Source organism: Myotis yumanensis, unplaced genomic scaffold, assembly GCF_028538775.1.
Source record: "Myotis yumanensis isolate MYYU_CA2020_CCGP unplaced genomic scaffold, mMyoYum1.0.hap1 SCAF_12, whole genome shotgun sequence".
Classification (NCBI taxonomy): domain Eukaryota; kingdom Metazoa; phylum Chordata; class Mammalia; order Chiroptera; family Vespertilionidae; genus Myotis; species Myotis yumanensis.
In genome coordinates, this window is record NW_027223763.1 from 43,516,257 (window position 1) to 43,542,275 (window position 26,019).

At 44.5% G+C, this 26,019-nt stretch overlaps 1 protein-coding gene and 1 pseudogene across 1 annotated transcript in view; both read right to left on the reverse strand.

Moving 5' to 3' along the window:
* Positions 1-11,780, reverse strand: part of TJP2 (tight junction protein 2) — a 112,806-nt gene extending 101,026 nt beyond the window's left edge. The window contains exon 1 of the mRNA XM_070431539.1: positions 11,583-11,780. The gene's annotated coding sequence lies outside the window, so the exon portion shown is untranslated. The remainder of the gene's footprint in view (positions 1-11,582) is intronic.
* On the reverse strand, positions 4,961-7,299 carry LOC139021205 (probable ATP-dependent RNA helicase DDX5 pseudogene; annotated as a pseudogene).
* Positions 11,781-26,019: the final 14,239 nt, after the last annotated feature.

Here is a 26,019-nt window from a genome sequence, read left to right on the forward strand (position 1 = left end):
GCCTGGTCTCCTCGGATTTCATTCAGTGTGCTTTTCCCTTTGCTGAATTCACCGTGATAATCACAGTGGTGAGTACAAACTTCATGCTAAGTCCTGCGGGTCCCCCTAGCAGTGGTTCTCAACCTGTGGGTCGCGACCCCTGAAAATACATCCTGCATATCAGATATTTACATTACGATTCATAACAGTAGCAAAATTATAGTTATGAAGTAGCAACGAAAATAATTTTATGGTTGGGGGTCACCACAACATGAGAAACTGTATTAAAGGGTTGCAGCATTAGGAAGGTTGAGAATCCCTGGAGAATCATCGAAACTGAGGGTGGTGTTAGGGCTCCCAGACACTGTGTCTCCATAGAAGCAGGATGCTGAAACACTGCTTGTCTGTCCAATCCTGTCCAATAACCAGAGTCTCACTCCCAGGGCCTGCAGGGGCCAGGCAGGAATGGAAAAGTATGCAACCAGCAGAGAGGGATTGGGGACAATAGGAGAGTCTAAAGTAGCCAGCCACAGCCTGGCCAGTGTGGCTCAGTGGTTGAGAGTCAACTCTTGAACCAAGAGGACACTAGTTCGGTTTGAAGTCGGTCAGGGCACATGCCTGGGTTGCGGGCTCCATCCCCAGTAGGAGGCATGCATGATGTTTCTCTCTCATCGATGTTTCTATCTCTTTATCCCTCTCCCTTCCTCTCTGAAATAAATAAAAACATATTTAAACATATTTAAAGTAGGCAGTGGCTCCTCAGCTCCTGACACCAGCAAGTCCCAGGCAGAGCCGGGCAATTAGTTGACAACTGCAGGTATTAAACCCTTTCCCTCTGCTAAATAACAGGTGCCCCCAAAGACTAACAGAGAACACCCGGGGGCAGGCTTTGCCCTTTCTCCAAAACCCAGAGAAATGCCTTACATCCTCAGGTACAATGGGGATTCCTCTGAAATAGAATATACAATAAAATGTGGGGCTGTTTGCTCCAACTTTGTGAAACCACACCAAGCGTGAAATAAACTTCAGAGGTCCCAACAGCAGGGGGCCACCGCCCTCCTTGGATTTCTTTTCTGTAGCAAACCTGACCTTCATAACTGTCAGCACCCACTCTCGGAATCGGCTTATACAAGTTATGCTAAGGAGACTAGACACGGGGACAGCACAGATATTAAAGCTATTAAGCCAGGCTGGCAACCGCGGGAGAGGAGGAAAACTAAAACTCGGCGGTCACTGCTTGCACAAAGGGCTCTGGCTTCTGGTTTACAAAGCTCGGCTTGGCTCCAGGTTGGTGATGATTAGCAGTGACAGGCAAGAGGAGCAGAGTGGTCAGTCAGGACTCCAGGACTGTGGCCTCGGACTGTCTTATGAAGGAAAGTCCACACGTGACCCCTTGGCCCCAAACTGCACATCCCAGAACCTGGTAATGTGACCTCTGTGAGTGATGGGAAGGTGAGGCCTGCACAGCTAGCAAACTGAAATAAATCTCAAAAGAGCAATGGACTCAATTTACATATTTAGTATTCTTCTAAAGCACTGGAACAAGGGACTCTATTCGAAACTGATTTCCTCTTTATCTAGTCTTTTCCTTAGAAAAGAATTTTTAAAAATCAACACAGAATGGCCTAATAAATAAGCACATGAAAAAAATGTTCAACATCAGTAGCCATCAGAGAAGTATGACTCAAAATCACTTCACACCAACTAGGATGGCTAAAATAAAAACAGACAGGAAGTACTGATGAGAATGTGGAGAAATTGGAAACTTCATACTTGCTGGTGGGACTGTAAACTGGTACAGCCACTTTGGAAAACAGTCTGGCAGTTCCTGAAAATGTTATAGAGTCATCATATGGTTTCCACCTGTAGGCATGTACCCAAAAGAAATGAAAACATATGTCCACATAGCTTGTACATGAATGTTCACACAAGGGCCAATCATAATAGCCAAAAAATAGAAACAACCCAAATGTCCATCAAGAGGTGAATTAAAAAAATGTGATACACACACACACACACACACACAATGGAATATTATTGGATTGAAAAAAAAGAATAAAGCACAGATACATGCAACAATATAGATAAACCTTGAAAATATTATGTGAAGTTAAAGAAGCCAGACATACAGGACTACATGTTGTATAATTCCATTTATAGGATACTAGAGGCCCAGTGCATGAAATTTGTGCACTCTGGGGCGGGGTCCCTTGGCCCGGATTGCAAGAGGGCACCGGTCAGGCCGAAGGAACCCACTGGTACACGATCAGGGCCAGGGAGGGACGTGGGAGGTTGGCCAGCTGGGGAGGGGCCCCGGGAGGGCTCCAGGGCGTGTGTGGCCCATCTCACTCAGTCCCAATAGGCCAGACCCCAGCAGCAAGCTAACTTACCGGCTGAAGCATCTGCCCCCTGGTGGTCAGTGCACGTCATAGCGAGCGATTGAGTGGCCTTAGTATAGCATTAGCATATTATGCTTTGATTGGTTGAACGGCCCACTGGGTGACTGAACACTTAGCATATTAGTCTTTTATTATATAGGATGTCCAGGATAGGCAAATCTATGGACAGAAAGTAAATTGGTGGTTGTTTAGGGTGGGGGATGCAGGAAATAGGGATTTGCCAGCCAAATGATGGAAGGGGTTTATGAAGGAGTTCTGTTCTTTTTAGGACAATAAAGATGTCCTAAAATTGATTGTGGTAATGACTGCACAACTCTGTAAATATACTCAAAACCAGGGGTCCTCAAACTACGGCCCGCAGGCCACACGCGGCCCTCCGAAAACATTTATCTGGCCCACCAGGTGTTTTTGCCGCCGCTGCCTATCCTGCTTAGCAGCCGACTCGTCCTGGGCCCGCAGTGCGCATGTGTGGAATGTCTGAGGGACAGTGAACTGGCCCCCCTGTTTAAAAAGTTTGAGGACCTCTGCTCAAAACCAATACATTGTACACTTTAAATAGGTAAATTGCATGGTATGTGAACTACATCTCAATACCATTGTGTTTCTAGTTTTTCTAATCCTCACACGAGGATATTTTCCATTGATTTTTAGAGAGAGTGGAAAGGAGGGGGAGAGACAGAGAGAAACACTGATGTGAGAGAGACACATCGACTGGCTGCCTCCCATACCCACCTAGGTATATTCCCTTGACCAGAATCAAAACCGGAACCCTTCAGTCTATGGAACAACGTTCTAAACACTGAGCCAAACCAGCAAGGCCAATTGTGTGTTTCTTTAAAGGGCCTAAATCTAGAAGAGAATTGCAAACAAATTCAGTTAACTAAAAAGTGTTAGGAAACTCAAATTGGGAGTTTTTCTGTCTCCTTTTGCACTGTAAATTTCTCCCAAATGATGATAAAGATAGCTTTTTATTATCACTTGACAATTTACTAGCACTTTTACAAATAAGGTCCTTTTGAGTCCTTGATATAATCTTAGAGGAAGATAATTATCTTCCCCTAATTTTATACTCCGGGTTGTGGTAGCTCCACGTTTATGAGGTTTACTCCCTCTCTCAGTTGGCTGGTCAGGGTAGATGTCAGTTCTTCCTGTGCCCTTACTTCTACATTGCATAGCATCTCAGGGTGCCACGTAGATACTATCAAGCCAATATGCAGAAATGGCACAGCCAACCAATCACAATGCGGAGAATGCCTTATTTTTCTAGGAGATGGACATTTATGTTACATTCAAGCCAAGTATAATCTAACTGAACACTCATTACAAATCTTGTGGTAACAGGGAAAGAACTCTTTGTTCTTTTGGAATTTCAGTTTGGGCTCGTCTTCTTATGTGCCTCAGGGCCTAGTGCATGCAGTATGTGATATTTTAAAAGATATTAATGAATACATAGATTCTCAGGCATCAATCAGTAGGCAGAGACTTACTGGTAATATTCTACATGGAAAGAACCATGGTCTAAAGTAGGAAGACGCAGGTTGGCATCAGTTTTCTCATCTGTAAAATGAGGGGGGAAAGAAATGCTTCTTCCACTGTTCGTAAAAATTTAATCAGAATATATCTGAAAATACTCAATTCACAATAGGCATTCAACAAATGTTTGTGGGTGCTAAAATGAAATAGCCTGATACCTTGATCTCTCCTTTGGAGACCAGGGGGTTCTTCCGGGAATTCTAAACCTCAGATCTCCAGAATGGTATTGACTGGATTTGCCAAACTGTTGGGGTCCCCAAAGGTGTGGATGGAGTCTGCGAAGAAGGAATGACACAGAGGCAGTATTCAGGTGAACAGCAGCCTAGCCAGGATCTCTAGCCAGGTTCTGTCTTTATTGTCCTGCAAATTCCCCCATTTTTATTTATTTTAAATATATTTTTATTGAATTTTTACAGAGAGGAAGGGAGAGGGATAGAGAGTTAGACACATTGACCAGCTGCCTCCTGCACACCTCCTACTGGGGATGTGCCTGCAACCAAGGTACATACCCTTGAGCGGAATTGAACCTGGGACCTTTCAGTCCACAGGCTGACGCTCTATCCACTGAGCCAAACTGGTTTGGCCCATTTTTATTTTTTAAATAACATCGTGTGTAAATCAGCAGCCACCTCTCAGATTGGGTTGTTTAAGACTCAGAAGAAGACTTGTTTGTAACTTTCCAACAGGTCAGTCCGAGGCTTAACCCTATATCGGCTCCCCATATCTCACCCTTCTTTTATTTTTTAAGCTACTGAACAAAAAGCTACCATAATGAGAGTAAAGCTTAAGCATCAAGAACAAAATGAAAGTAAAACTTAAGCATCAAGAACAAAAAGCTACCATAATGAAAATAAAACTTAAGTATCAAGAACAAAACTCTGGGTATTAAAAGAATAACAAGACAATGCCAATGCAAAACCCAAAACATTTTAAAACTAAGAATAATAAAACAATGGCAATGCAAAACAGCAATAAGTGAGTTTCTGCTAAAGAAAGTTTCTTTTGCTGATTTACTCAGAGTCCTCGGACTTGGCTGAGAGAGTAGCTTCCACTTCTTGCTTTTCTACCATCTGCTGGGCCTCAGTTGTTTAACTTCTTCAGCTGACCCCATGTTGGCACCTCAGTCCCTTGCATAGCCTAAACTCTTGTCTGGTTCTTTTTCTTTAGACTTTTTTTTTTCAGTCTTCAAATATTTGTTATTGGAAGGCCATGCATTGCCTTCATTCATTGTATTTCAAATCACTGTAGATTTACTTTGTGAAAACACTGCCTGCATTTTCTAGTAAAAACACCTAAAAATTGTTTCAGGAATGTAGAGAAATATCCAACTTAAATAGCGAAAAAGTGCACCATAATTACTGCTGCACTGCAGTCATTTCTGCATTTCCTATGTTTCTTAAATAACTATCTTGTCTGATAACACACAATATAAAGAGCAATTATGAAAAACAGACATTTACATATACTTCTAAAGTCTTATTGAGAATATCCTGTTGGCATTGGATAACCAATCATAGGTGCAGCTGCAGTAGCAGGATATGTATATGCCTGTTGGTTCATACCATTGTGCATATTTGGAACATTACTTCCATATTGCTGAGTGCTATCATAACCAGTCTGGTAAGTCCCTGTTGGATTACCAGTCCTGAAACTGGTCTGTATACCAGCAGACACAAAATTACTTTCAAAGCTCCCATTGGTGTAATTTGTAGCACTGTAAACACCATTCTGGGTCTTTGCCCCCAAATCTGTCTTAAGCAGACTAGAGTAACCTCTGTCATAATTTTCCCTGTCTCTAAAGGTATTAAATCCACCCCTTTTGCCTGCAGAGTATCTGTCCCGACGGTCATCCTTCATGCCTCCTCTACCCCTGGAACGACCTGAACGGAGGACTTCAACCAACTGAAGCAACTTGGGATTGACTGCTTGATTAGCTTCACGAAGCACAGAGATAAGGTCGCTCGCTTGCTTTATATTATTAGGTGTAAAGAAAGTGTATGCTGTGCCTGTTTTGGTACTGCGAGCAGTTCTTCCAATTCGATGAATATAATCCTCTGAGGAGTTAGGGTAGTCACAATTGATGACAAATTTCACATCTTCCACATCTAGCCCTCTGGAAGCCACATCCGTAGCAATCAGAATAGGAGCTTTTCCACGTTTGAATTCACTTAGAACCCAATCACGTTCCTGTTGACTCTTGTCACCATGAATACCCATGGCAGGCCACCCGTCTCTCCTCATTTTTCTAGTAAGTTCATCACATCTTCTTTTGGTTTCAACAAAGACAATGGTTTTACTCTCCTTCTCACTCATGATCTCTTCCATCAGACGAATAAGTTTTTCATCCTTTTCTACATCATGACACACATCCACAATCTGAAGAATGTTGTGGTTTGCACTCAGTTCCAGTGCACCAACGTTTATATGAATATAGTCTTTCAGGAAATCTTCAGCAAGCTGTCTTACTTCTTTTGGCCAAGTTGCACTCCACATTAGGGTTTGCCTGTCAGGCCTTATCTGGTCCACAATCTTTCTTATTTGGGGTTCGAAGCCCATATCAAGCATTCTATCTGCTTCATCAAGGACAAGGTAGGTGGTTCGTCTCAGATTTGTTTTTCCACACTCTAAAAAGTCAATCAGTCTTCCAGGTGTTGCAATACAGATTTCCACACCTCTCTCCAAATCTCGTATTTGTGGTCCCTTGGGAGCACCACCATAGATGCAAGTAGACTTCAATCGGCATGCTCTACAGTATTCAGCAGCCACTTGCTGCACCTGCTGGGCCAGTTCCCGAGTTGGTGCCAGCACCAAGCAAATAGGTCCATCACCTCTCTCTAGGAACGGCTGATGATTGATGTGGACAATGGCAGGCAGCAAATAAGACAATGTTTTCCCAGATCCAGTCTGTGCTACTCCAACCATATCCAATCCACTTAGGGCAACCGGCCATCCCTGAGCTTGAATAGCAGTGGGTTCAGTAAAGTTCTGTCTTGCAATCGCATCCATGATGTTTGCAGGGAAGTTTGCTTCATAAAAATTCAGAACGGGCTTTGGGCAGTTGTGTCCTCTAACTGTAATTTCCTTGCTTCTTCTGTATGTTTCGACCTCTTGCACTGTGCGCCTGGCCAAATCAGGGTGTTCTTGGTAAAAATTCTTCTCAAATTTGGGCAGCTCATCAAGATTCCACTGCTTTTTAACTAGTTTCTCCCCAGGGTTTCCAAACTTCTTTCCTGATAGAGGCCCTGCCCTACTTCCTCCAAATCGAGGTGCACCAAACCCTCGATCCCGGCCTCGGTCTCGGTCACTCGAATAGCCCGACATGGCGTCAATGATTGCGGTTGGCGGGGAACGAAGTGGAGAGAATCAGATGCAACGAGTCACTGGTGGAGCCTTGTGGGGGCTGGGGCAGGAGTCGGGGCGGCGGAGAGACGGCGATGATAGGAGCCTGAGTTGCTCACCTACAGGCCAGTGGGCGCCCTCTGTTGGGGTCCTGTCCCAGCAGGTCCAGGGGTTCCCAGAGGTGTGGATGGAGTCGGCAAAGAAGGAAGGATACGGGGACAGCGTTCAGTTGATCAGCAGCCTAACCAGGTGCTCTAGGCAGGTTCTGGCCAGGATCTCCAGCCAGGTTCTGTCTTTATTGTCCTGTTACATCTGTATTTATACCAGTTGATTTTAATCCTATCCATTCTATTCCAAAGGTTAGGGCGTTTCTTATCTCCATTCCAAGGTTACTCTATTGTTCTATTAAGCTACAAGGAACTGAAGGAGATTATCCTAAGTAAAGATTATATAGCTTAAGCGTGATTGTTCTTGGTTAAAGTGATTAACTACCTGCCTGGCACTTAATTAAGTGGTTTTATGGATTTATTCCCTTCTTAGTCCTGTTCATCCCTATCTTGGGGAAACAACCTTTCTCCGGGAGGTGGTCCTGTTTAAAACACATAGCGCTAAGCTGGGGGGGGGGGGGTGCAAACATATGTATACGCCAGGTCCCTTGAAACATAAGCTGTGCAGATGTTTCTTCCCTGCAGCGACTATGCCAAGCAGCAAGGGTGGACCGGCTTCTGGCAAATTCTCCCATTTTTATTTATTTATTTATTTAAAATATATTTTTATTGAATTTTTACAGAGAGGAAGGGAGAGGGATAGAGAGTTAGAAACATCAATGAGAGAGAAACATCGATCAGCTGCGAACCTGGGACCTTTCAGTCTGCAGGCTGACGCTCTATCCCAGGGGTGGGCAAAGTTTTTGACTCGAGGGCCACAATGGGTTCTTAAACTGGACCGGAGGGCCGGAACAAAAGCATGGATGGAGTGTTTGTGTGAACTAGTATAAATTCAAAGTAAACATCATTACATAAAAGGGTACGGTCTTTTTTTTTTTTAGTTTTATTCATTTCAAATGGGCCTGATCCGGCCTGAGGGCCGTAGTTTGCCCACGGCTGCTCTATCCACTGAGCCAAACCGGTTTGGCCCATTTTTATATTTTAAATGACAGCGCGTGTAAATCAGCAGCCACCTCTCAGATTGGGTTGTTTAAGACTCAGAAGACTTGTTTGTAACTTTCCAACAGGTCAGTCCGAGGCTTAACCCTATATCGGCTCCCCACACCAAACCTGAAACAATGACCACCTGATTTTAAGAAAGACTTCATTATTAATTTATTTCAGATTTAATATAAAAGTGTGTTCTCTTGTATCTCCAGATTAATCTTCCAGTATCTTAGTTGAGTGTGTGTGAATGAGTGTGTATTTGTTCACCAAATGAAACACTGAACGAGATTGCTATTTCGAAAGCTACAGGACGAGGGGAAATCTTTTCTCTTTTGCCTTATTAGAATGAAAAGGAAATAACAATCCGAAATTCTGGGAATGCAAGAATCTCCCAAAATGGGAGAATTTTCTGCCAAGTCTTGCCAATTTGAATGACCTTCATTCATCGTTCAAAGTGCCTTTTCAATCAAAGGAAACTAGGTTCCTTCCTACAAGCTGATAGGCTCACTGTGAAGGAAGTCGTACTACAAGAAAAGTCCAGGGTCTTAGAGAAAAAATAATCCGGGAACAATCTGAAGAATCGGCCACTATTTGGCCATTTGTTAGATCTTTCCAATATCCCTGGATAGTTTATGGATTCCAAACCGCATTCTTGATCTGTAACAATGACTCTCTTGGATCCTAAAACCAACCATCTTTATTAGTTCACCCACTCACATTCATGGTCTCACCAAAAAGCATGTCCTCAAACCACAAAGCTGGACAATTTTAAGCAGATGCAAGCAGATGACTTTCATTATTACAAGGTTTTTCTAATTTATACAAACAGTTTTTACAACGAGAAATAATGCGGTTGGACCATTAGACTAATTTACCATTAAAGCAGAAACAAAATAGTCTGGGGGATTTTAGACAATTATTTCAAATCTTCCTGAAGTCTTGCTATCCCTCCTCCAATATACCAAGCAACAATGTTTTTTCTTAAGGTTTATTCTGACTGCTTTCAAAAATGAGTTTTGTTATTAAAATAACAAAACAAAACAAAACAAAAAAACTAAACCTAATATAAACAGGCCAAATATAGCCAGTTAAAAGCTTAGTGCCATTTCAACCCTGGGTTGCTCCAGTCCTTTCCAGACAAACCAAAAAGGAAACCCTCATGGTCAGGGCTGTCACTATTCAAAGAAAGCACATGCACTCTAAGAACCTGGAACCAGCTGCCTTGCCCAGGCCAGTGACGAAGGGATCGCCAAATGTGTGTTTATATTCTCTGTGAACATGATTTTACTTTTGCTTTACAGTCCTAATCAACCTTTTCTGTACCCTACGAAAAATATCAGCAGTCTCCAGAAGCTCAGGGGCTGGGGAGAAGGGGGCATGGGGTGTTGTTTAACCGGGACAGAGTTTCTCCTTGTCTTGATGCAAAAGTTCTGAAAACGGACAGTGGTGATGGTTGCTCAACATTGTGAATGTACTTAGGGCCACTGAACTGTACACTTCAAAATGGTTAAAATGGTAACTTTTATGTTGTGTATATTTTATCCTAACCATACCAGAAAAAAAACAATAAAAATATTGAGAAACAAAAAACTCCCAAGCTAGTATGCTAACCACAGGTCCAAATACTGCAAGGAGCCGGAAGGACTGTGACCCACCAGCTGTAATGTGTTTGTCCTGGTCTGGCAACAAGGTTCAAATGCAGGACTGGATGAAATGCATTGTAAAAGCACTTCCTTACCCCGACAGAAAACTCAGACTGGAGCTTCTGAAACATGAACATGCCAACGATCCCGTATGGATCTTGATTCAGCAGGTCAGGGTGGGGCCTCGGAGCCTGTGTTTTAGCAGGTCCTCAGATAATGCCGCTGCTGGGCTGCGGGCCTCACTGGAAGCAGCAGGTCCCGGGGCATGCCACCCTATCAGTCTAAATCTAGCACCAGGTCCTCTCACAGGGAAGCACAGATCTTTCAAGCCAATTGGCTAAAGACTTAACTTACCAACCAATCACCGTTCGTAAAAATGCGTTGAGAAACTTGGCTAGAAGACCTGACTGAAGAGGGCTCCCAAGAGTACCCACCCACCCACCCACCCACCCGGAGACTAGGAAGCAGCTACGGGCGATAAGAAGTGACTGAGGAGCGAGCAGCTCCGCAGAAAGCCCTCCAGCCGACTTCAAAACAGTCTTGAAAATGCCCTTCCCCAGCTCGAAGTATGCCTGGAATTCAGTGGCCTTTATCCAACATAAAGACTTGCAACTCCGTTTGGACTGAGTTCCCTATAGCAGAACCTTGCAATGCAGCCCTAGAAAACGGACAACGCCCAGCGTGTGGACAAACTCGGCCCCTCCCTTACAAATGAGTCAGAAAGTGCAAATAAACAAATAAATAAAGGAAACAGGTTCTCCAAAGTTCTGCGGGGCAGGGGGCACAGACCCCGGCCCGCCGGCGGCGCGGGCCCGCGAGGCGGCCGGGGCTGCAGAGGGACTCCCAGGTGCGCAGTGCCCCAGCCCCGCGGGCTGGCAGCTCAGGCGGCCTTACCTGCTTCCAACTAACCCTGGCCCCCCCTAAATCCAAGGCACCCGCTCCTGCCCCTTCCAGATAACACCGCAAAGGCTGGCAGTGCCAACAGAAACTCAGAGGCCTTTAAACGGGGTTCCAGAGAAGCTCAACAGGAAGCGAGACCGCTCCCATCCCTTGGAGATGGCGCGAGGCCAGGTAGGAAACAGAAAGTGGCCCCAGGTACTTGTCGCCTCAGGTACGTGCTCAAACCCACTTCCAAACGGCTCCCCAGACAAACCCTATAATACGCCGTCGTCCCCCGGGGGCATGGGGACGCAGAAGTCAGCCAAGCAACCCCCCAGGAAGGAAAAAATCACTCCTCCATCAAGAAGAGCTCAAGGAAATGGGAGTGGGGAGAGGACGGGTGGGCATGAACTCGCATTCACTCGCGCTGCCCCTTACCTCCGTCCACACGACGGATCAAGAGTGCAAGCGCCCCGCCACAGCCCGCAAACCCCTCCTCCACCGAAGCTGGGGCAGGAGGAAGGTCCCCCAGCGTCGCCAGAGCCCGGGCTGCGGCGCCTGGGGCAGGTCTTTGCCCGCCGCGCGGCGGGCGCCACCGGGACGCGCTGCGGGCGCTCGGGGCCGGGGAAGGAGAGGGAGGAGGGCGCAGTACTCGCCTGCAGGCGTCTGGCGTCCGCGGGCGGCAGAGTCGGGCGCGGGATGCGGGTGGCTCCCGTCTGCGCTGGGGCGCGCTCCCACGCGGCGCCGGCTGCTGGGCTGCTGTCCCCTGCGCTCCGCGCGCGTCGCTGGTGGCGCCTCGCCCGAGCCCGAGAGCAGGAGGCTGCCCCGGGAATGGGCGGGCGCAGTTGGCCTCCGCGGCCGCTCCTGTGTATTATTGTGACTCAAGCTATTTCCTGTTTGGAGGTTTGGGAGAAATAAAAATATATATCCAAGTTGGGGGGCAGAGGGAGTTGGGCAGCGGCGAGCCAGAGAGCGGCGGTTCAGAGGGGACGAGGGTGGGCAGTGTCTGGCACCTGCTTCCCCGAGACACGGAGGGAGGAGACGCAGGGGTTTTTTTTTTTGTTTTTTTTTTTGCAGCGTTACTTTGGGGTGTCTGGAAGGACGGGGATGCGGGGCTCCCACACGCCACCCAGCGGTGGGGCAGGGGCCGAGGCTGCAAGGATCGCCTTGTCACTCCAGCCAGCGCAACGCACTGCCCTACCTCTTCCCTTCTCTGCAAAACCGCCCTGAGCTTTCCTCCCGCCCAGGGCAAGCGGAACGCGCTGTACTGCTTTCTTAATTCCTGCCCAGGTCGGCTTTCCAGCCCTCCGCAGGGCTGTGCTTTTGGAAGAGGCTAGCTCCGGCCATTGTGTGTGTGTTGGGTGGCACTGGGGTCTTTGTTTTGTTGGCGGGCGTGAGTGGGAAGCAGGTTAATGAGGTCGGTGGAAAGTTAACTTTTGTGATCAGCTTCCGTTCCCCTCCCCCACCGGCCTCACCCTTAGCCAGGATCACAGGGTCTGAGGCCCCAATCCGGAAATACCGGTTCCTCCCGCTGGGACAATAGGTGAGGGCGGGAGCGCTAACCCCAGAGTCCGCTTAGTCACAACCGGAATCCCTGCCCAGCCGGGAGAGCAGAATCTGCCTAGTGTCCAAGCCTGCCCCTGGCGAGCAGGTGCTCCTTTCACTTCATCTTGTTTAGAATCCTGGGGAGGTGCCCTGGCCGGTGCACCAAAAGGTTGCTGGTTCGATTCCCGGCGGGGGCACAAGTCAGGGTAGCCGGCTGGTCCCGGGTGTGGGGCGTATGAGGTTCCCTCTCCCTCTCCCCATCCCCCTACTGAATTGTATGCTTAAAACGTGATTAAAATGGTTAATTTTATGTGATGCATATTTTACCACAATAACAAAAATTCCTGGGAAGGTCATGCCCTCTCATTCATTCCAGACTGCCCAAACCTCCTTCCCTCTCCCTACAGGAACCTTTGCCAGAAGTAAGGGAATGCATAACTGCTTCTCAGAAAACTCAGGTTCATTTACTTTAAACTTTTGGAGGTACCTATCAACAAATTATTCCAAGAAATGGGTAGATTGAGCCTAGAAGACAGTACAGTTTTTAAAAAGATGAACAGTAGTTTGTCAGAAACAAAGTGCTAGCAAGATGAATAAAGGTGTATGTAGTACGCCACTGTTCACCTAAGAAAGCAGGAACATACATGTGTTTGCTTTTTTTTTTAAATATATTTTATTGATTTTTTACAGAGAGGAAGGGAGAGAGATAGAGAGTTAGAAACATCGATGAGAGAGGAACATCGATCAGCCGCCTCCTGCACATCCCCTACTGGGGATGTGCCCGCAACCCAGGTACATGCCCTTGACCGGAATCGAACCCGGGACCCCTCAGTCCGCAGGCCGACGCTCTATCCACTGAGCAAAACTGGTTTCGGTGTGTTTGCTTTTTTTAATGGAAGGGTAAATAAATGGCTACCTACTTGAGAGAGAGGGAAAAAATGGAAAGCACAGGCATAGAAGCTAGAGTTCCCCGACTATAACTTGTTCTGTAGATTTGACTTTGGAATGATTAAATTTTACATAATTCTGAAAAAATTAAATCAAACATTTAAAAAGCAAAATGCAACAAATGAATGTAGTTGCCAATTTGGTGGCTTACCCATGTAAAGGGAAATTATGTCAGGTGACTTCAAAACACAAGTATTTGACTCTACATCCCTTAGGTATGTACTCTAAGGACGAAAAAATGTTTTTTAAAAAATACAATAACAACAAAAAACAGACTGCTTTTCAGCAATCATAATGTTAGCAGTAAGTAATTGTGTTCATGTCCTTAAGAATTAACATTGTTCAGTTTAAAAGATATAAATATAAAAATCAAAGAAGTTAAGCAATATTAGATTGGAATTATCACTTAGAACTCATGATATGTTTTTCTTGGAAAAAGATTCCAAGGTCTGTTTACTCAAAATGCCCATCCAACAATGGCCAACCTGGTGAGTGGTCACTGCTACAAGTTCTAGGTGACCTCTGTCCAACCTCATGCAGGAATGTCCCAAAAGAGCCTGCTCTCCTACCTCCCACCCCAGTGCTTCTCTGTTATTGCCAATGTGGGATCCATGGAAACTTAGGTGTCCGTACACCACCACCCCGAAGTGTCTGTGAATTAATGCTTCATGTTCTAACCTACCAGTCGGGGATAGAAGCTCATAAATATTCCTCCCTTTCCCCCAGGATGAACTATCCTGGGACTCAGCCCCTATCACTTCTCAGAAATCAAATCACAAGAATCAGCCAATCGGGTGCCTGAAGCAGCAGCTTACTGGCTGAGGCGCCCTTGGATTGGCTCTCTCTGCTTCCCAGTACCTCATTCCTTCCCTAGGACCATGCTTCTGAATAAAGCCTCAAGGCTCTGCTTCCTTGGAAACCCAAGCTAAGACCTGTCAAATCGTATCTCAGCATAACTAGTTGGTGAGAAAATTATTCTAGCCAATAAATAAGGGGGTGACAAAATTAGAATATCGGCACTTTCCAAAACCCTATAAAACAATTGAGCAAATCAGAAAAGATCACCAGACATTTTAGGAATTATTGAAATAGAAAAATGTGTTAAACAACATTGCTACCTGGGTATAATCAACAAAATCCAGAACTAAAAAAGACAAACAATCCACTTTCTTCAACAAGCAGCAATGCATTAAAAATGATGGGGAGTGGGGAGGGAACCTATAGATTCAAAGTCTTAAGTAATGTCAGTGAAATACAATGTGTAATCTTTATTTCGGTCCTGGTTCAAACCAACCAATCCCTAAAAAAAAAAAAAAAAAATGATAAGGTATTTGGGGAAACTTGATATTCCCTAAGGTAGTAAAAAATTAGGAAAAGTTAAAAAATGTTTTAATCCGTGCCACTGATTTAATCTAGTATGGAGTTGATGTTGCTACTTGCATGTGTTTGGGTGGCATATTTATTTTATGTACAAGGTGGGCAAAAGTAGGTTTACATTTATTCATATGGAAATGAACACAATAATTAATTAATAATAAAGAATAAACTGTGTTTCGCATACTCACAACTATAAACCTACTTTTGCCCCACCTTATATCTACAAACGTTTGTATGCATACACCCACAAAATAAACCAACCATCTGCTTAATCTCTTTCTTTGTGTGAAATGAACATTTCAAAGAAGGCTTGGTTCGGGGTTTTCTTTGAATGTGTTCAGGTAGGAAGAAAGGGACTCTGGCTGGCATCGCTGGTATCTGACATTATCTTTGTTTTTCCCACCCACCCTTTTCCTTCTGGGTACATGCTGTATGTATTCCTTTGTCTGTGCCGTCCTGTACCCAGCAACACAGCATTTTCAGTAACTAATAAACATTTCCATTCTGAAGACTAAACATTTCAAAATCCGCTCAGAAAACTAAAAAGAGACGCCTCCATGGGCCGCAGGGGCAGTGCTGAGGAAAATGGGGCAAGAACTCCGAGTTCTGACTTAGAGCCCAGCGGAGGTTCTCCCCTGCCCCTGGCACCAGGGCAGTCCCAGAGAAACCACCTTCCCTTCCCCGGAGACAAAGCCCTATTCTGCTGCCTCTGTGACAGCAGCTCTTGTGTTCTGTGTCCTGAGGTTCTGAAACTGATACTGTGCTTTGCCTGCAGGCTGGACAGACAAGATGGGGAAAGGGTCAAATCACAGTTTAAAGTGGGGCACTTGCCTTGGTAAGACGGGTGTTTGCTTTGCTGGTAATAGGTGCACCACAGAGGCCCAGAAAGAGCTTTGTTTCCAGTCTGGACTTCGCTGCCTGCGTGGTCCTTGAATTTTACAGTTAACTCCTCTGAGTCTCAACTTCAGTCTCCTCACTCTTTGACCCCGCTGTTGGTGGTGGAAATGGGGTGTCCACTGGTGGAAATGGGGGATCCCTTTCCCCACTGAATACTGGGGGTTGGGTCCTTATGATATCTCCAAAAAAGGAATTTTCTGAGACTCGCATGGAATTACATCCCTAGGTTTGCAAAGTCCCATTTCCCTTAATCCGGTCCTGGAAAATGTGCAGCCGGGGATTCAGCAGAGCTAAAAGCAAAGCCAGAGTTCACAGTGTCTGTCCCATGAGGGAGCTGGGTCCAGTACAGCATTAGGCTAGTCATTGTGTGGGGTCCGCGTGGCTGCGGGCCATGTGGGCAGAATACAGGGAGGTGAGAGCTGGCTCCTTGAAACAAGTGTCCCAAGAGAGAGAACTCCTTCCTTTAGGAGCTTAAGTATTTTAAATTTTCCCGTGCTGGCAGTGGCCACACCTACTCTGGCCAATGACCTGTTCCCAGGTGTGACTGACAGGGAAGTACCTTCCCTATGTCACCCAGACCTGACTGGGCAGTCATTTATTCTTCCTTTGTCAGTCCCTTCCCCCAGGATCTGTGGGGAACAGATCTGGAAAGTGATAAACTGCAGCTTCCTAGCACACACGGCATGCTTATATTATCTGGCCTTCCCTTGCTCCTTTCCTGTTATTAACAACTGGGTTTATTACAATGGTATCACAGCAACTCTGTTTCTAGGTATCTATCTCCCCTCCCCCAATCCTCACACAAGTATTGAAAGAAATATGCTCAAGAATTCCTCTCTGTTTAAATAGGAAAAAAAATTTTTTAATTAATTGACTTAAGAAGAATGGCTGAATAAACAATAGTGCCACCATACAATGTGCTAACTGTATTTTCGTCCTGCCGCACAATAATCAATAAAACATTACCATTGCTTCTGATGAAGCCACATGTTTCCAAATCCTAACCCTCCCCCATATTTGTGTTGAGGTTATCACTACTTTAAATTATGCAGTCATTTTTTTTAAAGTTTTACCAAAATATGCAATCTTTCTAAAACAATATATTGTTTGGAGTTGCTTCTTTGAGCTTTGTAGAAATAGACTCACACAGTATGTAGTTTTCTGCAACCAGCTCTTTTCATTGCAAATTCTATTTCTCAGATTTATTCAGGTAATGTTGAGTATAGCTATATTTCACCCAATTTTACTACTATGTAATATCTCCTTTCCATGCTTGATTCTAAGTTTTCCTTTGGATAAAAAGATGCCCACCCTCTAGGCAGACATTTACTTTCTTGGCGAACATTAGAGAAAAGATGTCAGATCATTGGAAGATCAGAATTTGTAGCCAACAGGAATGATTCTTATTTCCACTCACCCAAGAAATACATTTATCATCCCATGTCCTTTGGGGGTTTTGACTTCTAAGAATGTTTTAAGTTGTTCGCTGTACTAGTCTGTCCACTATTTTGTATGTTTTAAATCTTTCTATATAAAAGTAAGGAGGGGCCTGGCTGGTGTGGGCTCAGTGGTTGAGCATTGACCCGGGAACCAAGAGGTACTGGTTCAATTCCCAGGCTCCATCCCCGAGTGTGCAGAAGGCAGCTGATGATTCGCTCTCATCATTGATATTGCTCTCTCTCTCTCTCCCTCTCCCTTCATCTCTCTCTAAAAATCAATAAGAACGTATTTTTTAAAAAATGGTATGGGGGATTGCATTGAAATGACATCTGGATGTTTTCTTGGCTTTGTTTGATTTGGGAATCACAGCTTTTTAAGGTATGTCTGACTGACTGAGGAATGCTCTCCATCAGTTAAAAACAGTGAGGTATTCTACATGAACCAATGTGTAAAATTCTCCAAGACATGTTGCTAAGCAAAAAGACAAGTTGCAGGACAATACATATTGTGTGAACCTGCTTATACATTAAATACACACACATATTTGCAACTGAGTAGAAAAAGAGCTGGAAGGATGCACAGCATCTTGGCAGCGGTGCTTAACGAAAAGGTGAGTGGGAAAGGCTGTGATTTAGGGGCATGGGGAACAGTGGAGAAGACTGACCTGCACTTTTGGGGTCCTGTTTTGAATTTCATTGAAAGCAAAAGTAAAAGAAATGCATGGGGTGGACTAGAAGATCTGCCAGGTATTATCTGGTTGACACTTGCAGCGGTCCTAATGGGATGGAGAACATCTGTCTCAATGGGGACCTGGTGAGAGGTCTTGGTCCCAGTGCCCTGGTGCTCCCTGAAGATTGAATGGGGACAGCTGCAGCTCTCGGGAACAGGCTGGCTGTGAGTGCACGGGGCACGTGACTGCTGAGAGCTGCTAAAACACTCTTTACCCTGGCCTCATCCCTAGTCACACCCGTCCATTGGAGATCCCCCAATAAGCATGCTAATTGATAAAGGATTCTTCCACTTAAATCCCAGGTCCCTCCTCCGTGATGCCAAGGCAGGCAGCAGCCCCACCCTCTCCCCAAGCAGAAATGGGGCAGGTAAGCGCCTCCCCTATAGCTACCACTCAATGTGAGAAGGAGGGCAAGAGGAGTAGCCAAAGATGCTTCCTTCTTATTCAGCCATCACTGGGGTAATTCATTTGATCCCCTGTAAAGCTTTATAGCCCATCTACTTTGGCGTGATGCCTTAATTCGTGTCATTTACAACTCCCTGGGTAGAGCCAAGGGCTACCTCTAAAGTCATTGCTTCTGTGGCCAAAGCTTTGGAAGTCTTGCTAAGAATCTGTCCGTTCAAGTAAGTGTCACACTGCCGGCTTTATGTCATTCAACAGCATTACTTGTGTGGACTTTGACAAACAGCTCATAAAGAAATCGTACTTTGTATTGATCACTTGTTAACTGTCCAAAGATCACTGTAGTTTTAGTCAAGCCTCTGGTGAACATTAATTTTAAACACCATGAAAAGTATGCTTTCCCTGGACCTGGGATTGCCTATGAATTTCCAGGGAGAAACATGGAGATAGAAATATAGGTATGGATAGAGATAAAGTCATTGTACAACTTTGAAGAAAACAAGGATATGTTAGAGTGCTTAATGTGAGAATCATTTTTCTCATTGTGATTCTTACAAAGTTCTGAACAATAAATTAATAGTTCCGTAATAATTACAACTAATATTGTAGAGGCCGAGATGTGGGGCCACTCATAGTAATGAGAGGCTGAGATACAGTTGAATTACACCTGTGCTTATTATTCGCTGGGTAATTAATAGTGGGGGCTTTGGAGACATGACCAAAATAATGGGCTTACATTTAATGGGCACGTATTAGTATATGCCTGTGACACTAAACTGAGGTTGTACAAACATGCTCATTGATTAGGGATTCTTCCACTTAAATCAATAGCAACAATTTAAAAACACAACCAAAACCAAGATAGGTGAGGGTGTGGTGCAATTGCTACATCGGTATTGCCATTGTAAATTGCTCCTGCCTTTCCAAATGCATTTTCATAAAATGCATCAAGACTTGTAGAAAATGCCCAATTCATTTGACCCTGTCATTTTACCCTGGGGCCCCCATCTTAAGACAATAGCACAAATGCGGAGAAAAATAAATGCACAAAAATTTTCATCAACACATTTTAACAAGAGGAAAATAAAAGGAAAACAATGAAAATATCCCACAATTAAGGGAAAGTTAAGTAAATTAAGTCATACTCATTAAAAGGAACATTATGTGGGCATATTCATGTTAACTATGAAGTATATAGCAATATTTATTCAGCCAACAAATATTTATTGAGCCATCTTTACTATATCATGCTAAGCACAGGTGATACAATGATGAACCAAAAAAATGGAGATTTTTGCTTTCTTAGAGCTTTTGGATAATACTTATAGTGTAATATGCTTTGATTATTACTGCAAAAATGAGATGCATAGCCAAACTAAATTTTATCTGGGGTCGTAATAGCACAGATTGATTCCCACCCCCATTCGTCATCATTTTACAGACTGCATTCAGTATTTGTTTAATTGATTTTAAACAGAGGAAGTATGTGTGTGGGAGGGAGAGAGAGAGAGAGAGAGAGAGAGAGAGAGAGAGATTGATTTTATTTATGCATTCATTGGTTGCTTCTTGTATATGCCCTGACTAGGAATTGAACCCACAACCCTGGAGTATTGGGATAATGCTCTAACCAACCAACTGAGCTATCCAGCCAGGGCTGATTCACTATTTTTTAAATTGAAAATATTATTCAACATACATTGCTGGTGGGAATGTAAAATGATACATACATTCTGGATAACAGTTTATTTCTTTTTAAGAATAATACTAAAACAAACATGCAAGTACCATACAACCCAGAAATTCACTCTCGGTAATTTATTCCAAACAACTGGAAATTTATGTTTATAGAGAAACCTGTACCTGAATGTTCATAACAGCTTTATTCATAATAGTCCAAAAGTAGAAACAATCCAGATTCCATCCCCAGTCAGGGCTTGTACAGAAGGCAACCGATTGATGTTTCTCTCGCACATCGATGTCTCTCTCTCCCCCTCTCCCTCTCCTCCTTCCTCTCTCTGTAAAAACAAATAAAAACATATCCTCCAGTGAGGGTTAAAAAAGAAGTACTATTGTTAGCTGAAAAGGCAGAATAATGAGTAGTCTGCATAGAAGAGCTACAGCTCTGCAAGCAGATGAACGGGGTCTGAAATAAATTTGTGCAAAAAGGAAAGCACTATGAAAAGCAGTAGGATCTGAGCCAACGCATTTTTCTTTTCAACAAATTCTTGTTAATGCTGTTGGTTCAAGGTCTTGTAGCAACGTGTACTTTTAAAAGAGACTTGGAGGAGTCTCTTCTGCCAAGTCCAAGAACTCCGGAGAGAGGCATGTGGTACAGGAGAAAGAGCATGGGCCTTGGGGTCCCACAGACCCAGTGACTGAGGCGAGCTCGCTGGATCTGCTTGAACCTGTTTTCCCTTTTAAAAATGAGGATAATATTACCTGCCTCATAGATCGTTGTTAGTGTTAGAAATTATATACCTATTTACACAGAGAAAAAAATCTAGAAGGATACTGTATCAGGATTATGGTCAGCTACAAAGAACAGAATCTCAACCACAGTGGCCAAACAAGATAGGCCTTCCTTTTATTTCATATCACAAATATTTGGAGGCAGACAGTCCAGTTTTCGTATCACAGTTCCAAGACTAAAGCAGGGGATGTGGCTTTTCCAGTTTTTCTCCCCTACCAGTTCTACCTGTGTGTTTTTTGTTTCTTTTAAAAAAATATTTTGATTGATTTCAGAGACGAAGGGAGAGGAAGAGAGAAATAGAAACATCAGTGATGAAAGAGAATCATCAATCGGCTGCCTCCTACACGCCCCACAACGGGGATTGAGCCCGCAACCTGGGCATATGCCCTGACCAGGAATCAAACTGTGACCTCCTGGTTCACAGGTCGATGCTCAACCACTGAGCCAGGCTGGTCGGGCCTGCCTGTGGTTTTGATTCTCACAGATCCAACATGGTCCCTCCACCTTGAGGCATCTAGTGGATAGTGTAGGCAAAAGCCCGCGCCAGCTAAGTCTGCCTGTAAGTTTCCTATAAGCTTTTCTGCTTACATTAGTCAAAAGTTACACATTCAACATACACCCTCACAACATATTCTAGTTTCTAAATTCTTCGCAGATAGAGCTTACATCTGGCACAGTGACACATAATATGTGCACAGCAAATATATGTTGAATTGAATTATCTCCTCATCAAGGTATGACTTCCTATATGAATAAGTCAAAAGTAAAATATTAATTTCTTGACTTGATATGACTAAATGCTCCTGTCAAGAAAGTTCTGTCTGTTGCTTCACTATTAAACACCCACCGCGAGGAAAAAATGAAAAGCAACTTCCTACCTGGCTCCCAAGTCATCCTATGAACCACATTGTCTGGTTGGCTTTGCCTTGCAGTTGCTAATCTGAAAGCCAGGAGACAGAAGCCAGGGGTAGTCCAGTGTGTGGCCTGTTGGGAGAGCATGGTCCATGCACTCCCTCCGAGATGGAGCAGCCGCAGGGGCCAGGTTAAAACTTCCAGAAGAACTGTGTCTCGAGGGTGGGCCTGACAACTGTCAGGCAGCCATGAATGTGAGAAACTGTATCGAGAACTGAAACGGCACTAAAATGAGGAGCTCAGTTAATTAGCCTCACCTGTGGTTCCCAAGGCAACAAGGCAACAACCCCCTTAGGATCCTGGGTAATACGATCCTTTCAAACTCACTTGGGAGCTATCGTTTGTCTGTTGCACCTGCCTTGCTGGATATGATGCATAGGGTTTTTACCTTCTGGGGAGCCAGGTAAAAGCATCCAGCAAATGCACATTAGTTCTTAGGTGTTTTCAGGTCCCACAGATGTACACTAAATATCCCCCAACAAAGTTCCTCCTATTACAGATCCACCCACTGTGTGTGGAAGGAGGTGATGCTGAGCAATTCGTTCCTGCTCAGATTCATAGCATCATAGTTGCTCATGAGATTGGTTCAAGCAATAGCCTGCTTTTTGGAGGTTATTTAGGTCCACGAGTCCTTAGCCGTAATTCTGGAATTTCAGAATTTTGTCTCTGAAACCAAAAGCTTGGTGCTTAAACTAATTTGGCAGCAAAATCTGACCTGAACTACCTTAACTGGTTTGGCTCAGTGGATAAAGCGTTGACCTGCAGACTGAAGGGTCCCAGGTTTGATTCCGGTCAAGGGATGTTTCTAACTCTCTATCCCTCTCCCTTCCTCTCTGTGAAAAAATCAATAAAGTATATATTTTTTAAAAATCTGACCTGACCTGATGATGTAAGTGTATTTATGGTCCTTCATACATTTCACTGGGGATATATCCATGGGTTTCTTTATGGGAGACCTCCCTAGTCTCTGCTGGAAGCATTACATCATGCTATACAGCAGGGGTCCTCAAACTTTTTAAAGAGGGGGCCAGTTCACTATCCCTCAGACCGTTGGAGGGCCAGAGTATAGTTTTAAAAAAAACTATGAGCAAATTCCTATGCACACTGCATATATCTTATTTTGAAGTAAAAAAACAAAACGGGAACAAATACAATATTTGTATTTGCATGTGGCCCGCGGGCCATAGTTTGAGGACCCCTGCTATACAGTATATATGCCATATTTCTGAAAAAACTCGGAGTCCCAAAACATCTGGCCCAAGGATTTCGGATAAAGGCTTGTGTCCCTGTAAAATTAAACCTCAGGGAGATGAGCAGTGATTGATGGGTTGCTTATTCAGCATGTCAAATTGTACTCGGAGCACCGTGATAAACTGTAGAGTCTCTGCTTTCCCTGCCCAAACATACAATATATCTCAGCCTAACTACTGCATGTTCGACCAGCCTCGCAGACATTTTTGCAGACTCATTATTACTACCCCCCCCCCCCCCCCCCCCCCGCCCAAGTCTTACACTAGGAGTTTGCACTGACTCTGCCTATATGGACAAGGAAGAGCAACTCCACTCCTCTTCCTGCTTTTCATAGCGTAAGAAAACAAGCAACCACCTAAGGCAAAAAACGCCAGTTTCTCTGCACGTTTCCAGCGAAGGCAAACGAGAAGAACACCTACAAGGAGAACACTTTTTCCCCCTTTGTGCTTTGCCTAATTTCCTTTACATAGGACTTGGTTTTGTGACTGCTATACGTGTTACCACAGCAAACTCACTTTTCAAATATCCAAAATAAGTCAGGAGCATGATTGGGATCTTTCATTGAGCAGGAGTCAGGCACAGACTGCAGGCACATGAAGGTTTCATGGGGGATAAGATTATTAGAGTGGATGAATGGATTAAGGTCTAAAGGTATTTCTGTTGCCCTTATAGAGGAGAGAGTATGGATATTTCCTTGTTGTCCTCTGTCCCCAGACAAAGGAATGTACTTAATAAATGTATGACTAATTGCTTCTCTCAGGGCGAAACACATACCAACAGGCCAAAGGGCATTCCAAAGAAACTCAGGAGTCCTTCCCCCTCTCTGACGGAAGAGAGTCCTCTAACTCAAAAAGGAAACTCAGTAGACTTCACAACCTCATAATTCTGCATTCACAGCCACCATGTCCTCTTTGGTGCAGGATCCCGGGACAGATGCGAAATCCTCGCCACAATTAAGATCTTGTACTTAGCCCTGAACTGTCAGGGCACATGCCTGTGTTTCAGGCTTGATTCCCAGTAGGGGGTGTGCTGTAGGCAGCCAATCAATGATTCTCTTTCATCATTTATGTTTCTCTCTCTCCCTCTCCCTTCCTCTCTGAAATCAATGGAAAAAAAATATATATATATATATATATATGTATATATATATATATATTTAAAAAGAGTTCACCAAACAAATTCTGGAGATGGATGGTGCTCATGGTCATACAACAGGAATGTACTTAATGCCATTGAATTGTACACTTAAACAATTTTATGTTGTGTATATTTCACCACAATAATAATTTTACAAAAGAGCAAGAGCTGCACCCAGCATTCTCTACCCTTCTCACTTGCTTCCTTTTCCTTCTTAGCACTTATCAATCCCAGATGCTGTAGATTCACATGTCTACTGTCTGCATTCCCCCAGAAGAAAGGACACACAGGAGAGTGGGTGTTTCCTTTGTTCTCTCCACTCTCACATTTGCAATGCCCAGAACAGTGTCTGGTACGCTGTAAATACTCCTAAAGATTTTCTGAGGGAATAAATGGAAACAAGCAAGTAAGCTAGGTCTCCAACTAGTATTCGCACCTGTAATTCCTCTCCATCTAACCCACTTCATCCTAAAAACATTGACCCTAGAGTTATCTGGGTTACCTTTTTAAGACATAGAACTGATATCATTCCCATACTCCACAGAATGTTACATACATAGATTAACTATGACAAATGACTTCCTAATTTCTTGGCATGCCAAAGTCTCATATAAAATTTAATATAATGATCATAAACCAACACTATGAGTACAACAACAACAAATTCCTCAAAGTAGCAGTGGCTTTTTTTTTAATCCTCATCTGAGAATATGCTTTATTGATTTTAGAGAGGAAGGGAGAAAGAAAGAGAAAGAAACGTTGATCAGTTGCCTCCCATACGCATCCTGACTGGGGATCAAACCCACAACCTAGGTGTGTGCCCTGACCGGGGATTGAACCCACAATCTTTCATGGTGTGAGGGATGATGCTCCAACCAACTGAGCCACCCGGCCAGGGCAGTAGCTGTGGCTTTTTACATATTGTATGTGATCCACAGTCTTCCTCTGCTCAGATCCCTCCCTCATCCAGAAGGCCCCTACTCTCTCCACAGCTCACCCGCTCAGGAGTGCCTTCATCCTCCACCCTCTCCACCAGCTGCTAGCTATTGTACTCATCCCTCAGGCCTTCTCCTCCAATCTTCTCCTGAATCAAAAGCTATTGCTGCCCTAGCCGGTTTGGCTCAGTGGATAGAGCGTTGGCCTGTGGACTGAAGGGTCCCAGGTTTGATTCCGGTCAAGGGTACATACCTTGGTTGCAGGCTCAATTCCCTGTCCTGGTTGGGGCTCATGTGGGAGGCAACCAATCCACGTGTCTCTCTCACATCAATGTTTCTCTCTGTCTCTCCTTCTCCCTTCCTCTCTCCCTAAAAATCAATGGAAAAATATCCTCCAGTGAGGATTAACAAACAAACCAACCAACAAACAAAAGCCATTGCTAATTTGTTTGAGCTCCTACGGTACTTTATTTTAAGCCTCCGTTCCAGCACTACTTGGAGTTTTAGGTCATAGTCATGTAAGCCTCTGCCTCTCTTCCCAACTATCAACGTTGAGAGGAGCGTGGTGGTGTCGGAATTGATTCCTTGTTATGTGTGCCTCCAGGGCATTACACTCAACATGTTTAGACACTCTGTCGAGGCTCTCGGTGTGGGTGCTGGTGGCGGTCGTGCCAGAACACAGCGGTGCCAACTGTGACTTCATGGCAGGTGGCCGTAGACGGAGAGAAGAGGGGCCCCGTGTTGTCCTCCTGACTGGGCCGTAGGCCTGGGGAATTCCCGAGGGAGGTGACCAGGCAGGTGTTTACTGTGTGTCATCACCTGGAAAGAGGGCTCCTGATAACCGCGTCCTGAAAGTGGGGAAGGTGGAGCTTTGTCAATGTTTGCCTCTGAGTCAGTGTGGAGAGAGAAATCAGTTTTGACCCCAGGAGGCCCCCTCACCACAGGCATCTGTCTGTCATGGAAGGATCCTAGCAGTGGTTCCTAGCGAGGGATCGGATGGAGATAAAGCAGAGACTCCATGTGCAAGCTGCACTTTCTCACACACAGAC